The sequence below is a fragment of the Gavialis gangeticus genome, unplaced genomic scaffold (genome assembly GCF_001723915.1).
Source record: "Gavialis gangeticus isolate Ggan-Ray unplaced genomic scaffold, GavGan_comp1, whole genome shotgun sequence".
NCBI lineage: Eukaryota > Metazoa > Chordata > Crocodylia > Gavialidae > Gavialis > Gavialis gangeticus.
Genome location: NW_017729015.1, coordinates 4,766,829 through 4,782,120, shown reverse-complemented (window position 1 = coordinate 4,782,120; position 15,292 = coordinate 4,766,829). Strand labels below are relative to the sequence as shown.

Below are 15,292 nucleotides of genomic sequence, written 5' to 3'. Positions count from 1 at the left end.
AGCTTATTGATAGTGCAAAAGAGGAAGGAAGAGAGGAGCAATGCAGTCTCACAGCATATCTAACAGCCAGTATGGTTGCTATGGTCTTTTAATTTAGGACAATAAGCTGCTCCCAACTTTATAAAGGGCCTGAGGACCACCTCCGTTCCCATAAACCTGAGGAATTAAAATGCCATTTCCCTGCTCTTTTACTGCCCGGCAAATCATTTATTGGGACAGCCTTATGGCCACATTTTATTTTGCAAAATAAAATATAAAGATCATAAAATACTGCACTCCTACTGACAAAGTGCAAGCTGCTGTCCCCGCTGCAGTTCACTAATTACACTAAACAAGACAGTAGTGTAACTATTCCAGCTTGCTGGTAGGAGCCTGTCAGCTCTCACATGCTAAATGCTGCCAGCTTAGGTCTGCATGGATCAGAGGCCTTTAAGGAATGGTGAGGTATTGCTAGTAGTAGAGACTCATGGGGTGCATCTACATGAGATGTTTTACTTGAGATACAGCAAATTACTCTATTATAAGCATCACCGTCTACACGTGCCGACACTTAATGCACAGTAATTTGCTTTAATCGTGAGTAATTTGCTACCTGTAAGTACAAGTAGTGAATTTACTCGGGAGTAATTACTGTGTGGTACGGCATGTGCAGACAGCTGATCGGGAGAAAATTTGTCAGTCAGTTGGGCAGCAGAGGGCAGGAGATTGCTCTGTGTCCCCAGGAGCTGCCTGCTGCCGGTCTCTACAGGCTTCCTCATTGGAGTCCAGGCAGGGACAATGTATCCCTGCCCCAGCAGTAGGGAGCTCCCAGTCCTCACTCTGCAATTGTGGAGCGGGGGCTGGAAGCTCCCTGCATGGGGACATTGTGGCTAGAGACTGTTCTGTTTTGGGCAGTGCCCAGCCACCTCCAGGCTGCACATGCAGACTTCCCTGCTCAGACCAGGGCTGGTTGGGAACTGTCCTGGCCAGGGGTAGGTCTCAGCCCCATGCTCCAATCAGGCAATTGAGGCATAGGGCTTGGAAAGAGCTGCAGGGTAGGTCCCAGCCTCCTGCCCTGATCCGCCAATGGGGCAGCTAGCAGTGAGCCTCTGGATGGGTAGGGAATCCCTGCCCAGCTGGGGGCTCACTGCTAGCTGCTCCACTGGCCAAATGGAGCAGGGGGCTGGGACCTGCCCTTCCCCTGCTGCTCTTTCCAAGCCCCCTGCCCCCAGTCCGGGAGCTGAGGCTGGAAGCTCCCTGCTGCTGAGGCAGGAGGACATTGTCCCTGCCCCGGGTCTGCCACTGGAACGCACCCCGGCAGCAGACAGCTCTTGGGGGCAGGGAGCAATCCTTCAGCCCTGCCCAGAAGACAGCTGTCTCCTGGCCCCATGCTCCCTGCCAGCCAGCCCAAGAGGAGCCTAGAGCTTCCCCTGGCTGCTGCAGGGGACCGGTGCAAGGCTAGAGTGGGCAGGAGAAGACTGCTGCCAGGAGCACCAAATCTGCTCCCACATCCTTGCAAATGTAGACACCTGCCCAGGGTGGTTTTACTCTAATGTAGACCCACCCTGCAGCATTTGCACATATAAACATGCCTAGTGAGTGCATTTACACATACACTTTACTGCATGTTAGATTAATTTAATGCACAGTAAAGCATCACTGTCTACACATGCTCTGTAATTAGTGTGCAGTAGATTAATTTACTTTGGCATAGGATAGTCCCGTCAGACACAGGTACTATCCTATTCAGCAATAAATTACCGTGCTTAAATACATGTGTAGACAGTGACATCAGGATTAGTTTACTTAGGCTCAGATTGAGCCAGAGTACATTTAGTTGCATTAATTGCACGTGTAGATGCACCTCTGCAAGAGAAGGCTGAGGGGTAATCCTGTAGCTGTCTACAAACTCATCGGGGGGACAGTGGGATAGGAGAGGCTCTGTTTCCCAGGGCACCCCTTGGAGTAACTAGAAATAACAGCCACAAACTGGCAGAGAGCAGGTTCAGGTTAGACATCAGGAAGAACTTCTATACGGTAAGGGTTGTCAGAATCTGGAATGGACTGCCAAGGGAGGTGGCAGTCCCCTACCCTGAGGATCTTTAAGAGGAGACTGAACAAGCACCTGGCTTGGGTCATCTCACCCCAGCACTCCTTTCTGCCCAGGGCAGGGGGTCAGACTTAGTGATCTGCTGAGGTCCCTTCCAACCCTAATATCTATGAATCTATACCCTAGCACATTGGCAAGAGGAGGGTTTAAAGTCTTGAGCCCTGGCTAGATTCCAGGTTGCATAATTACATCTGTCTTCCTATTCCTCTTCTCTAGTTTCAACTGGATGTGGATATTCAATCTACCTTTTTGCCTTGCACTGCTGCACAGTGTTGCTGTGGACTGTTTAACTACCCCCATGATCTACCCCAGCAGTGGCTGAATTTCAGTGGTCCCTATAGCAGTGGACTCTGTCTTTGGTTGTTTGTTGAAGAGTTAGGGGCTGGAAAGTGTGCTATTATTTAATAATAGCTGGCACATAAGTAGGCCAGCAAGCTGTTGCTAGTATGTGGTAAAATGCAGAAGAATTCACAAGCCCTGTGCTCTAACAAAAATAGCAGAAAGCTTGCAATTAAATCTCTGGCTAGGGACAGTGTTAGGAGACCAGAGGTGGAAAGGCCAATGTAGAAATGTTCTGGTAGAAGAAAGGCTGCTTGGTGGGCAAGTGGCAGGATATGGCTCTAAATAGGCAATGGCTGAACTGCCCCAGGTGTGGGACAGGATCCTAATCATCTCAGGGGGAATTTCAAGAACACAGGTTCTGGTTGGTGACCTAACTAGAGCAGGGGTTGGCAACTTATGGCCTGCAGAGATTTGATCCAGCCCATGATCTGGCCTTCAGCAGCAGGGGAGAGGGAGGGAATCAGCAAGGGAAGAGGTGGCAGCTGGGTTACAAACAATGACCTGCCTTAGGGCCAAGCTGCAAGGCTGCCAACCCCTGAACTACAGTATTTACACAACTCCCACGGTGCCAGAGCACCTCACCGCCTTTATTTCCATTACTGCAAACACCCTGTGGAGCACTTCCCTGCACCTTGATTCCTCATCTCTAAAATGTTGCTATCACCAACATTTTAGAGATGAGAAGTCAAGGTGCAGGGAAGCTAAGTGACTTACTCAAGGCCACACACGAAGTCTGTGACAGAACACGGAACTGAGTTGGGCTCCAGGTTGCAGGCTACTACTCTGGGCCAACTTTCTTCCATTTACAGTGTCTGTGTAGCAGGGTATTTCAGTCTGGCTTGCACACACGAGAATGAAGATCAGGTGGGACAGACCATCACTTCTGGAAACGGGGTCAAATTGTCTCCCTCCATGGCAGGCAAAGATGGCAATGTAGAGTACTGTACACAGAGTCTTCTCTCCTGACCATTGCCTGCAGCGCCCAGCCATACCTTGTGCCAGGCCCTGGAGGTGGCAGAAGGTGCCTGTCAAGCTGCTATATAAGTATTTTCCCTGTTTCTGGTCTCTCCCCTGCAACCACTGGAGGCTGTAGCTTTTCTGTCCAGCTCTAGAGAGGCACATCTAGGGTTCAGCCCCTGAGACAGGGGATCGATACCCTCTGAAAGGGCACTTGGGAGGGAGGAACTTCTGCTTCAACATGAGATTAGGCTGTTGTGAGACAGGCGGCTCTGGCTGGTTCCTGCTGTTGCCAGGAGAAGGGAGCACGTTCCTGCTGCGCGCACTGGGCTGTGGCTGGGAGCCCTCGTGCCTGGCGATAATGAGCCGTCGTGTCTTGTTATCAGTGGGTTACAAGACCTCTTGGCCAGGGAGAAAATGTTGCTTATTGAGCTTAAAGGCCAAACAAATTCTTCAGGCTGGAGCTATTGATCTGGCAGCCTCCCTGACAGACGGAGCTGCCTGCCTAGGAGCAATGGGAGCTCGGCAGTGTCTATGCAATGATTAAAGCCGGCCAGAGCAAGGCTCTTGGCTGCTTCTCACAAGGTGAAGAACTGGGCATGGATGTTTCTGCTCTTGAATTCATCCTGCTTGTTGCAAGCCATGTAACTAATGGACATGGCCTTGAGCCTGTTTCCAAGCAGAGGGCTTGTGAGTGTTGCTGGACTGACAGCCCCCGGGGACTGCAGGCCTCTATGCACAAAGCAGGCAGTGCAGGCAGGGCTGTGCAAGCTCCCTCCCGCACACAAAAATACCCCACATGCACAACCCCCCTGCACTGCCCATCCCAAACTCTCCTCCTTGCCTTCCCTCTTCCACACTCTCCATCTCCCTCACCCAGTGACAGCACAGGGCCACTCTCCCTGCCCCAACATACAACCCTCCACAGCACTCCTCCGTCACACGCCCACTGCACTACCAGGTAGGGACAGCGGAGGGTTAATTCTCGCTTCCCAGCCAATGCATATCACCACTCCACCTGGTCCTTGACAAGCTAACTGCACTCCCTCATCATCAGCAGCCATCCCACCCCAGCCAGAGCTGGATCCCCTCGTCCCCACACTTCATTTTGGGCAGAAAGGGAAACTTCCCTGATGCACCCATTGCCTCCTCATGCAGGGACAGCACAGGATAACCTTCCTCCTTTGCCATGCACCACTGCCCTCAGACAGGGCAATCTTCCCCTGCTTCTCTTTCCGTCAGACATAAGAAGCTTGGAGCATGGCTGCTGCATGTGACAGAGGGAGAAGGCCCTTCTCCCCTTTTCCATTCACAGGTGGGAGAGTTTGCAGGCATTTTTACTGTTGTTGATAAGAAATAACCCCTTCCCTAATCAGAGCAGGGTTTACTCCAGGGTAAACCCACCCTGGGCAGGCGTCTACACATGCCGAGATGCAGGAGCAGATTTGCTGCTCCTGGCAGCAGTCTGCTCCCGCCCCCTCTAGCCCTGCACCAGTCCCTGCAGCAAAGGGAGAGCTCTGTTTCAGCAAAACAGTAGCATAACCAGGGAGGTTACAAGTGCCCTTCCTCAACAAATCCCCACCAAAATAGAGGATACATGAAACCAGCCACATTCATAGCCACAGCACTGGAGGAGAGAGCAGAAAGCCCAGCACTCCCAGCCCTGCTGCTTCTCTTATGGTCAAATTATAGAGAAGAAGGGCTGGAAGGGATCTCTGGAGGTCTAGTCCAACCGCCTTCTGGAGGCAGGATTGCCCCTGTCCAAACATCCCATACAAGTCCTTGTCTAACTTATCCTAAAACTACTATCACCCCTGTCTCACAACCACAAGGCATAATACCCCTCCCCTATTAAGGGAACTCTCCCCATTACAGAGGAGTTACTAGGTGACATATGAGCTAGTTAATGTGTAAGGTTTACTACTGCTGATAATTAATGGTATTAATCCACCAACTCAAGTCACAAAGTCCCTGCTTCTAGGACTGAAAGTCCAAGGCTCAAACAGCTCTGACAGCCCCTGTGGGAGCTGTTACACAAACTCCATGAGAAGCAGAGGGAAGATCAGTAGATAGCCAAGCCAACAAGAAAAGACATGTTTATTTCCAAACTACAAAGCAGACTTTAAACACAACTGAACGTTAACATATATGATTAAATGTATTGGACAGCTTCCCTTCCAAGTCTCCCATTCTACACAAAGCTCTGTCTTCGTCTCCCAGGCTTTTTTTCCTTTATATTTGAATGGTGCAGTCTTGCCTGAGCATTCAAACATCATGAGTCAGGCATCAAAAAAGTCACGGTGGACTAAAAAAATCATGATTTATTTATTTTTGAAAAAATGCTTTTTTAATTTGCCTTCTGGCTTCAGAGCATTTCAGGGGCATTCCTCACCATGTGTCCAGCTTTTCTCTGAAGCATGGGGATAAGAAAACTTATTTTTCTTTTTAAATGAAGGCTGCCCTCATCCTATAACTGCAGGGACCCAGGAATTGTGGCTCTCCAAACTTTCTCAAATATTGTGGGATTATGATGAAGTCAACAAATACCAGTATGTTGGATTATTAAAGAAGAGGCCGAGCTGACCACTGCAGGTACAGAAACTCCTCTGTCAGTAGCTAGTCCACCATGTTTTTTTAGCACCTGCAAACTAAACAGTCAGGCTTGAGTTACAGTTTGAATGAGAGGCTTATGAGAAGAATTTGGTACTCCTCCCTGAATGAATATTGGGAGCTGAGCCGTTAAATAGACTGTTCTTTTGTGGAGGTGGAAAGCCCAAATCCCTGAATGTTTGCACTTGCTAAAAATCCTCCAGCACCATCACAGAGAGCAAAATGCAGTTTATTCTCTCAGAACATCCTTCGCCTGTTTTATGGGCAAAAACTTCAGGTAAAGCAGTCATAAACCACAGAGCAAAGGAAGGTCTTTGAGGGGAGACCTGGAGAGAAAGAGAGCCTCAGGGGAGAGGATTCCAGCTAGATGGGCTTACACACATGTGGGGGCTACTCTTCTTCCGTAATGGTGCTATGCTGGGAGAGGAGATAGGAAAGGCCAAAAGGGGGACAGCAGCAACAGATGGAGGTGACGGCAAAGGAGAAGGGGCAGCAAGGGCATGTAGCCAAGCCTGAACTGGACACAGAGGCAGCATGGGGTGGGGAGGCAGCTGGGAAGCTGGTGAAGGTGGCAGGAGTGATGCAGTGCCAGTGCAGATGGACTGGTGGGTTCTCTCCTCACCCAGCCTGTTTCTGCATGGTGCTGAGCTAGTGCTAAGGGAGTCACTAGAGCGTGGGGGCAGCAGGCCATGGGATCATATGAACATGAACAAGGAGCAATGGGCTCAAGTTGCAGCAAGGGAGGTTTAGGTTAGATATTAGGAAAATCTTTCTCACTTCGAGGGTAGTAAAGCACTGGAACAGGCTACCCAGAGAGGCTGTTGAATCTCCATCCTTGGAAGTTTTTAAGACCTGGCTAGACAAAGCCTTGGCTGGGATGATCTAGTTGGGGACGGTCCTTCTTTGAGCAGGGGGTTGGACTAGATGACCTCCTGAGGTCCCTTCCAACCCTCGTTTTCTATGAGCCCACGATTCTACATGGATGTGCCATATCCACTTCAACAGCCTGCTGCAGGCTCAGGCCATGTTCTGCAATATTTATGCCCCAAAGCAAAGCAGCTGAGATTTGTTCGGGGCAGCTTAGCAGAGTTCCCATCTGGTTCCTGACCTCTACTCTCATCGGAGTCAGCACATGCAACTGCTTTTTTATTAGGTTTGTTTTGGTGCTGTGTGGAAGCTGGGGGCTGATACAGGTGAGCACAGAGAGGCAGTTTCCTCCTCCTGGCTCTGCTCCGGTCATGGCACATGCTTTTCTACTTGGAGTGAAACCTTAGGGAGATTGGTGTCCAATGAGGGAGCAAGGGAGTGGTTCACTTCAAGCATCCCCCACCAAGCACACCCGGCCCACTTCCACTACTGAAGGGAGCTTTCACAGAGGGCATGTCAACACATACAGTTACTGTGAAGCAATAAATACTGGGGGTTATTGCTCTGGAGTTTTTGCTCCTGGGCATGCCATTTGAACAGGCACCTGGGAGCACAGCACATTGAGCCAGACGGCAGCAGCCCCAGCCAGCAGCAGGCCTGGGGGGTTCCCCCTGGTTCAACGTGCTGCAGAGGAGCTGCCTAGGGCACAAGGGTGCCTCAGTGCAAGGCTAGCCAGCAGGCAGCCAGGTCAGGATCTACACATGGACGTCTGTGGAGTTTTTTACTACCCTGCTGCAGACTTAATTAGTTAACTCCAGCCTAATAGGGATGCACATGTAGATGCTGAGATGTTTACTCCACAGCTAATTAGCCTACTGCACAGTAAACGTCTCATGTAGACACGCCCAGAGATTGCACAGATGTTCACAACAGGATTTGTATCACTTTCAGGCTCTTGGCATTTGGCTCATTTTATGGTGGGGGCTTAGCTATAGTGCGGGACTCTGACTTGACTGACAGGAGCTGAACAATGATGCTTCTCCCTAGTACTACTCAGTCATGGTGCTGAAATGAGCTTTCTTTATAGCCAGATTGTTCCTCTCCCATCTTCCCCACTGTGATCAGCAGAGAAGTGATTGGGAATATGGACATTTAAATGTTCATTGGCACCTGAACTAACCCCTCACTGAGATGAGCAAAGCACAGTGTCTGTGCAGAGTGATTGCTTCAGACTCTTCAAGCTCATGCAAACACTAATGCTTGGAACATACCCGGCTTCATTTTTTAAGGTTTTCTTTGCAGCTATAATGGCTAGAGACTTTCTGTTTGACTTGTAAAGGGAGAGATATGACAACATCTCTGAAGAGGCAGTGTTTTGCCTTATCCCCATCTGGCCACTGAATCATTTCCTGCTTTAGGAACCTACGTTGCTTTTGCAATGCCATCTGAACTTGAGAGGCACCTCATCTGGTTTTTCAGCTGTTCATGCTTCAAAGGACATTTTGGACCTCTCACAGCTTCATGGGGAGGCAGCAAGGTCCAGTGAGTAGAAGAAGGGACAAGCAGGTGGTTTTAGCTTTCTCTCTGCTACTGAACTTACCTGTGGGATGTTGTCAAATCTTTTTTTGCCTCAGTTTCTTTATATGTCTAATGGAAATTATACTAATCCCTTCCCTGTATTGGAAGACTGTTATGGGGGTTACTGCAGAAATACTAATTGTTGCTGTCATCTCCTTTGTATTGTTTTTTCAGTGAATTACTTGCAGCAGAAATCCTGGCAACAGGCAACATGCTTTATGCACAAGGAACTCCTCTCCCTCTGGCACAGTTCCCAGCGTTATCCGATTCTGCCCTTTCCTAGGGATCTTCTCATAGGAATGAAGCACAGATGCAGCAGACTCTGACGAAGTGTCCAAATACTGTCAGAGCTGGTGCTGAATTGTTTCCAGCAACAGGCACCTGCACACACCTAGGTGCTGTCTCTGGGAGTGGGAGTGCAAGAGAGGTGGGTCCTGGTTGGTGTTGCCTGAGCAGAAGAAAGTGAGTGCCTTTCCCATGATGGACTCTGTGATGGGAAGGGCAAGCTCTGACCCTGTCCCCAAACACTGGTGCTGGAACAGGGGAGCTCCTGTAGGGGCCATTATGTGAGTACCTCTGGGCTAGATCCAAGGCCAGTATTGTGATGGTGACCAGCTGCTAGTGCTGCTGCTCATGGAGGGCAAAGGAAAACCCCTAAAAGTCCTCTGGGGAGTATTGTGCACCAGATGATATGGCCTCATGCACTGAATCAAGCCTGTGCATGGGGTCAGTCTGGCTGGATCGGATGCCTTGGGTCAGCCTGTCACCTGATTTAGCCACAGATAGGTACCACATGCCAGATCCAACTGTGGGCTGACCACATGTGCTGGTCTGAGCCCTGCGTTAGTTATCTGGCCTGCAGGTCCAGATGGGTAAAGCAAGGGATGGCCTTAGGGATGGGCGACATGGGTAACCTCCCAGGATGCCTTGGTTGGGGGGGGTGCTGCATGCATGTGCGCACACACACACACACGCACGCACGCACACATCCATGCACACAGCAGTGCTCTCCCCTGCCCCCCCAGCCACTGCCCAGTAGGAGCTGGGCAATGTGGGCAGTTCTGTCTCCCTGCTGGACTGCACCCTGCACTCCTGCCCGCCTGCCTCTGCCTGCAGCAGTGGTGCTGACTTGGGGGAAGTGGGCGCTTAAGGCTGCCAGGGGAGCGGCATCGGGGGGGGGAGGGACACATCAAAATGCAAGTTCACCCAACCTGCCATTTTCCCTCAGGCTGGCTCTGGGTGGAGCACCAGGGGTTTAAGCTGGTGGCAGCTGCTTGGATCAGAATGATACCTCTTCTAAGGGCATGTAATCCCACAGCTGAAAACCAGGAGCTTCTTGCACCTTCCTCAGAAATAGCTGGGACTGGATACTATTAGAGACCTACATGTGTCTATCCATAGCATAATAAAGGGTTGTGGGGCAGGTAACTGGGGAGATCAGTTCCAGGTGCTGACCCTTGGAGAGGTCACAAAAACTGCAGCAGCCGTGTGGCTGGGTGCCACGCAGGGCATTCAAACATCCAGCTACACCTCTGTGGGCCACTGCTGTGGGCTGGCCTGGCAATTCCTGCATTGTTGCCCTGATGCAGCAGGCTCCTGGCATTAGAATCGGGAGGTCTGGCGGGGCCGGGAGTTGTGGGCATGGCACTGTGATTCCAGTGGGCAATGTAGTGACTCTAGCAGGAAAAATGGCACTGCACAGTGGGCCCAGGGGAAAGAATGGACACTGCATGGGCACTGCAACAGGCCACTACAATGACCGCAAAGGGTGCTGCACATGGTTGCAGTGGGAGCAATGAGCTATATGCAGTAGCTCCATTTGGAATAATGGGCCCTGCCTGGCAATTCTGTGGGGAACATGATCACTGCCTGGTGACTATGGGGAAAAGGACAGCCACTACTCAGTCATTGTGCCCCACAGAGCTGGGATAAAATGTGAACTATTTATAGCCCTTCTTGGCTCTGCCTTGGGAGTTGGGAGAACAGGAGAGCTGCAGAAGCCGGCCAGCCTCCAGGCAGTCCGATAGAGTACCCACATGCAGGCAGAGCCATGGCAGGACTCTGTATTCAGTTCCTTGAAGGAAGGAAAAGAAAAGTAAAAAGAGGGTGCTTGGTTTGAAAGGCCATGTATCCCCAAGCAAAGAACTGGTGCCCCTTTAAGCAGCAAGGAGATAACAGCAGGCAGCCTCTTAGGGGACAAGCTCTGTTTCACAAAGGCAGTTTATCTGGATCCCAGGACAGATTTAATTTATAGTGGAAAATCTCTTAAGCAAATACCTCCCTTCAAGGAATAAACCTGTTTAAGAAAACAATTTTCTCTGTACCAGGATTATGCGTTTAACAGTTTTCTGCTGTAATGCCCTGGAGATTTCTCTGCTGCTGTTTGGGATGACAGCCAAGACATATCTGCTCCCAGACAGGCATATGAGGAGAACTGCTCCTGTATAGTGCTTTGCTCAGAAGGGAAGTCTAGGGGCCAGCACAACTGGAGTCTGAATTTAAAAGGAAATGAGCCCAGGGCAAGAGAGGCCGTTATTGAGAGGCTCTGGATGCCTCCCAGTTGGGGCAAGAGAGGTATTAGGCATGAAAATATTAATGAAGGGGCATCATCCTGACTTCTATTACATCCAAGCCACTCCACTAAATGAGACTCCCTAGGAACAACTTGGTGCAGGACTTGGTACCTCAGTTTTTCCTGTGTGGCTGATAATACCATGGATTGCAAACCAGAAAGGGACACTCAGTTCTAAGAACAAACCATGAGCTGGCATAAATCCATCTAGCTCAGGGATGCTCAACCTCTGGCCCACAGGCCAAATACAGCCTGTGAACCCATCACATCTTGGAGCTTCCCATGGCTCAGGAAATTTGGCAGTGGGGAAGCAGTGGCCATTAAAACAGCCATCTTCTCCCCTGCCAAATTCCCAAATCCCAAACCTGGTGCACCTGGTTTGAGCCAGGCCATGCGCCCTTCCAGCCTGTGGGGCTGGGTTGGAGTTAAGCTATACTCCCTCCCTGCCATGCAGCTGAACCTTGCCCCCTTCACCCTTCTGGCTGGGTCACATCCCTCTCCCCCACAGGGCTGGGTGAAACCCCCATCCCCACCTACGGATCTGGGCTCAGGCTGCCTCAAACCCTTCTATGCAGCCAGATGGTGCCTGTTATGCTGGCCCCATGTGCTGGATGGGAACTACCATCTGCCCTGGAGTCGGACCAGGCACTGCCCATCCAGCCTGCTGGGGAAAAAGGATGAATACCACTGCTCTAGCTGACCTAATGATTTCTGCCAGCTGTGGACCTGGTCCCTCTCAAACTCACCCCATTGTCCATTTCAGACAAATGGTCATTTATCCAAAATGGAAAGCAGGCATATAAATAATGTGATGCACTCGGGAGGCTGTGTCTTTCCTCTCTCCCACCCCATTACCCCTCTCCCTTGACTTTCCAGAGGTAAACCCCAGTCAGCTTGATTCTGCAAAATCCAAACCGCTGCTGGATTTCATTAGCTCTGCATATCTGCCTTTGTGCCCTTTCTTTCATTTCCTTTCTTTTTCTCTTACTTGTAGAAAGATCTGATGCTAGCTGGTTCCCCCGCCTGAACATTGCTTTCAGGCTCCAGTAGCGGCACTGCCAACTCCAAGCATTCAGCAGCACAAGATGGACCTAAAATCATAGGATTTGTCACGTGAGGCTGTCTTTATTGTCTGACGGTATCGTTGAGCCTTTGGAGGGTGACATTTTCGAGCTCTCCTCAACCAGAAGGGAGAGAAACTTTCTTTTTGGGAAGGAATGAAATGGATTCTTGTATCATCACATGGCCCCAGGACTGGGGCTTTAAGAGAATCAACCCTTATCAGCCATCTCATGGTAGAAACCTGAAAATTGGGAACTCTGTACTAGTGTAAGGCAAATACACTGGCAATGTTGAAAAGCATATTTTCATTAAAACCCTATATGCTCATCACATAAGTAACTTCCTGCTCTGGTGTTACTCACATGCATACATGTGGTGGGCATGCCGGTAGCAGCCCAGCTTGCCAGCTTGAAAGGGTAGGACTTTCCTACCAATCAGAAGGCGATGGAGGAGAGACTGCCCTGCCCCTGCCTGGGGCGAGGCGAAGATCCTGGACCTGGGTGAGGACCCTACTGCCCCTCTCCCTGATTGGTCCTTTTTGCAATCCAGGGGCAGAGCCCCTGGAGGCTATAAAAGAACAGCGGGCCTGACACATGGACACAGCTACGAGGGATGGAGAAGAGGGAAGATAAGCTAAAGAAGAGCTGGGGAGAGCTACCCAGCAGGGTGAATGCTGTGGTCCCAGAAGAGCCCGAAGACCCCTTCTCATCGCCAGATGGGAAGCAGCGAACGGTGCAGCCCACAACAGCTCTGCTGAGAAGTATGACAGTGGTGCATGGCTAAGTGCACGGGGTGAGACCTTGGAGGATATATGAGGCAGCTCAGGTCTACACCTCTGGCATGAGGCCAGAGGCGCGGTGCGTGGGTCGGTGCATGGCATGGTCAAAGCAGGACCAAGGCCCTGGAGCTGTAAGAGGCAGCATGGGCCTTCAAATCTTGGCATGAGGCCAGGAAAGCTCGGTGCAGGTGATGGGTCCAGCAGCAGACCCAGGCCCCGGAAGCTGCATGGGGAGGCTGGGACCTGCAACCCTCTGGCACGAGGCCAGGCATCTGAATCCTAAGCCTTGCACGGAGAGCCCTGGCATGGACTGAGACCCCAGAATCCAGCAAAGTGGCTCGGGGCTCCAACCCCAGGAAAAGGAGTTAAGCCACCAGTGCACACCGTGATGCACAGGGCCACCAGGGCTGGTGGGCCCAGAAGGAGAAAGAGACTGCTAGCGCCCCAGCAGAAGAAACGGTCACTCACTGTGGGAGAGGCAAGGACCCTCTAGCCGGCTACCTGGAGTGTGAGTTTCCGGGGAAAAGGATTCTCCTGGGGAGTCCACCCAGGTCAGTGGAGCTGACTCTTCAAGGGGGGCCCTAGAAGGGTAGAGCTCCCTAAATGTGTTATCGTTTTGGGGGGCATTTTGGCTTGGCTGGGGAAAGCCTAAAGGGCACAGGGGGAGTTTCTTCCCCCTACCCCCGAGGGCCATGGGAACTCAGCCAAGGCTCCAGAATGGTGTGGGCCTTGGGGTTTTATAAACGTTAGCTATACTCAAAGGGGGTTGCACCTTATATTTTGTGAATGGGTGTCTTGTATTATATAGTTTATATTTTATGTTTTATGAGTACAAGTTGATAAAGTCTAAACTGAAGAGGTATATTCAAATCATTCATCTGATATAATGAGGCTAAGTAATGATAGAGTGTGTATATTTTGTATGTTTTTATTTAATGTTTAAGTAGATTTGGATCTGATAGAATGTAAAGCTGTAAGACAAGTATTGAAAATTAAATTTAATTCTTAGTGGGATAGTTAACTGTGTCCTTGGGGGGGGGGATATAGGCCTATGTAAATATTACCTATATTCTTGATAGTTTAAATGGTTTGTTATATATGTATATTCTGGTGACACCCTTGTTGATACTTATTTATGGTTCCCCTTTACTTACCCATTTGTTATTTGTTCTAGGGTAGTTAACTTCCTGTGTAGAGTGTGAAGCCCTTGAGATGGGATAATCCTCTAGTTCAGGGGTAGGCAACGTTTTTTGGCCAGAGTGCCGAAGAAACCACAATGTCTACTTTGGAAGGTGTTGGAGTGCCAACATGCTGGAGCCCGGAGCAGCTGTTTGCAGCCTCCCAGCTGCAGCCGGCCCACGGAGCCCAGTCTGCTTGCAGCCGGGCTTGCAGTCTCCCAGCCTGGGCTCAGTGGCTGGCAGCAGCTGCTTACAGCCTGGGCTGGCAGTGGTGTGCTGAGCAAGATAGCCTTGAGTGCCATGCTCAGCACACGTGCCGGAGGTTGCTGACCCCTGCTCTAGTTGCTATTAATAGAATATAGTATTGTATAAGTGTTTATATATTGTATATATGTTTATTAACATTATTTTCTGTAAATCTTATATATAGTAATACATTTGTATATAGTTAAGATGTAAAGTATGGATCAGACTGTCTATAGGGGAGGGGAAGCTGCATGTAGCCAGCAGTTTTCCCACTACAAAACACCTGCCCTGCCAACATCTCCCTTCAGTGCAGAAGGGGGGTACACAATCAGGTACACCTGGGTTACATACATATCCATACAACCACAAAGTTGTTTCATGCAGTCAGGGCTCTGTGCAGATACTCATTAATGTAGAGAGGTATTACCCATTTTTAATCTGCTTAACATTGCTCTGGTCAAACAGGACAAGCCACCTGGTAAAATGCTGCCTGTCGAAACTAATCTATCATTTATATTGGGCAAAAGTCTGTGTCAATAAAATTAGGCCTTGCAGCAAGTTGGTGAAGTGGAGCGCTTTCAAAGCCAGGGGAAGAAGCAAGTTGTAGAGCTATTCTTTGAGTGGGGTGAAGAGCTGCATAGGAAAGCAATAGCCGTAGGTGGGCATGAGCATTTCGTTCAGATGTATCAGTTTCTCAATCCGTGCATTGCAACCCCTGGGGGAAGGGGTCCTGGAAGGCAGTCGGGGGGTTGTGGGTTGTTGAAAATTGTATTACAAGCTCGTGCTTAGGAAATCTCAGTCCCTCACTGCCTGTGTAGCCTTATCCTTCAAGGTCAAGTAGTCCCTATCAACCCCTAACACGTGCACACCAACTAATGGTGCATGGCTAGCATGGATTGATTTTTTTTTAATCTTATAGTTAAGGGGAAAGGGTGGGAGTTGTAAAAGAGAACAGAGGGGTTGCTAAACTGGGAAGGTTGAGGAACAGTAGTCAGTGTGGGGTTTGCTATGCT

General features: G+C 50.1%; 1 long non-coding RNA gene across 1 annotated transcript; it reads left to right on the top strand.

Annotated features, from left to right (window-relative positions):
- Positions 1–783: 783 nt before the first annotated feature.
- LOC109294248 lies at positions 784–14,094 on the top strand. Its single transcript, XR_002096490.1, has 3 exons — positions 784–796; positions 6,558–6,560; positions 13,544–14,094. It is a non-coding gene; the product is annotated as an uncharacterized LOC109294248 (long non-coding RNA).
- Positions 14,095–15,292: the final 1,198 nt, after the last annotated feature.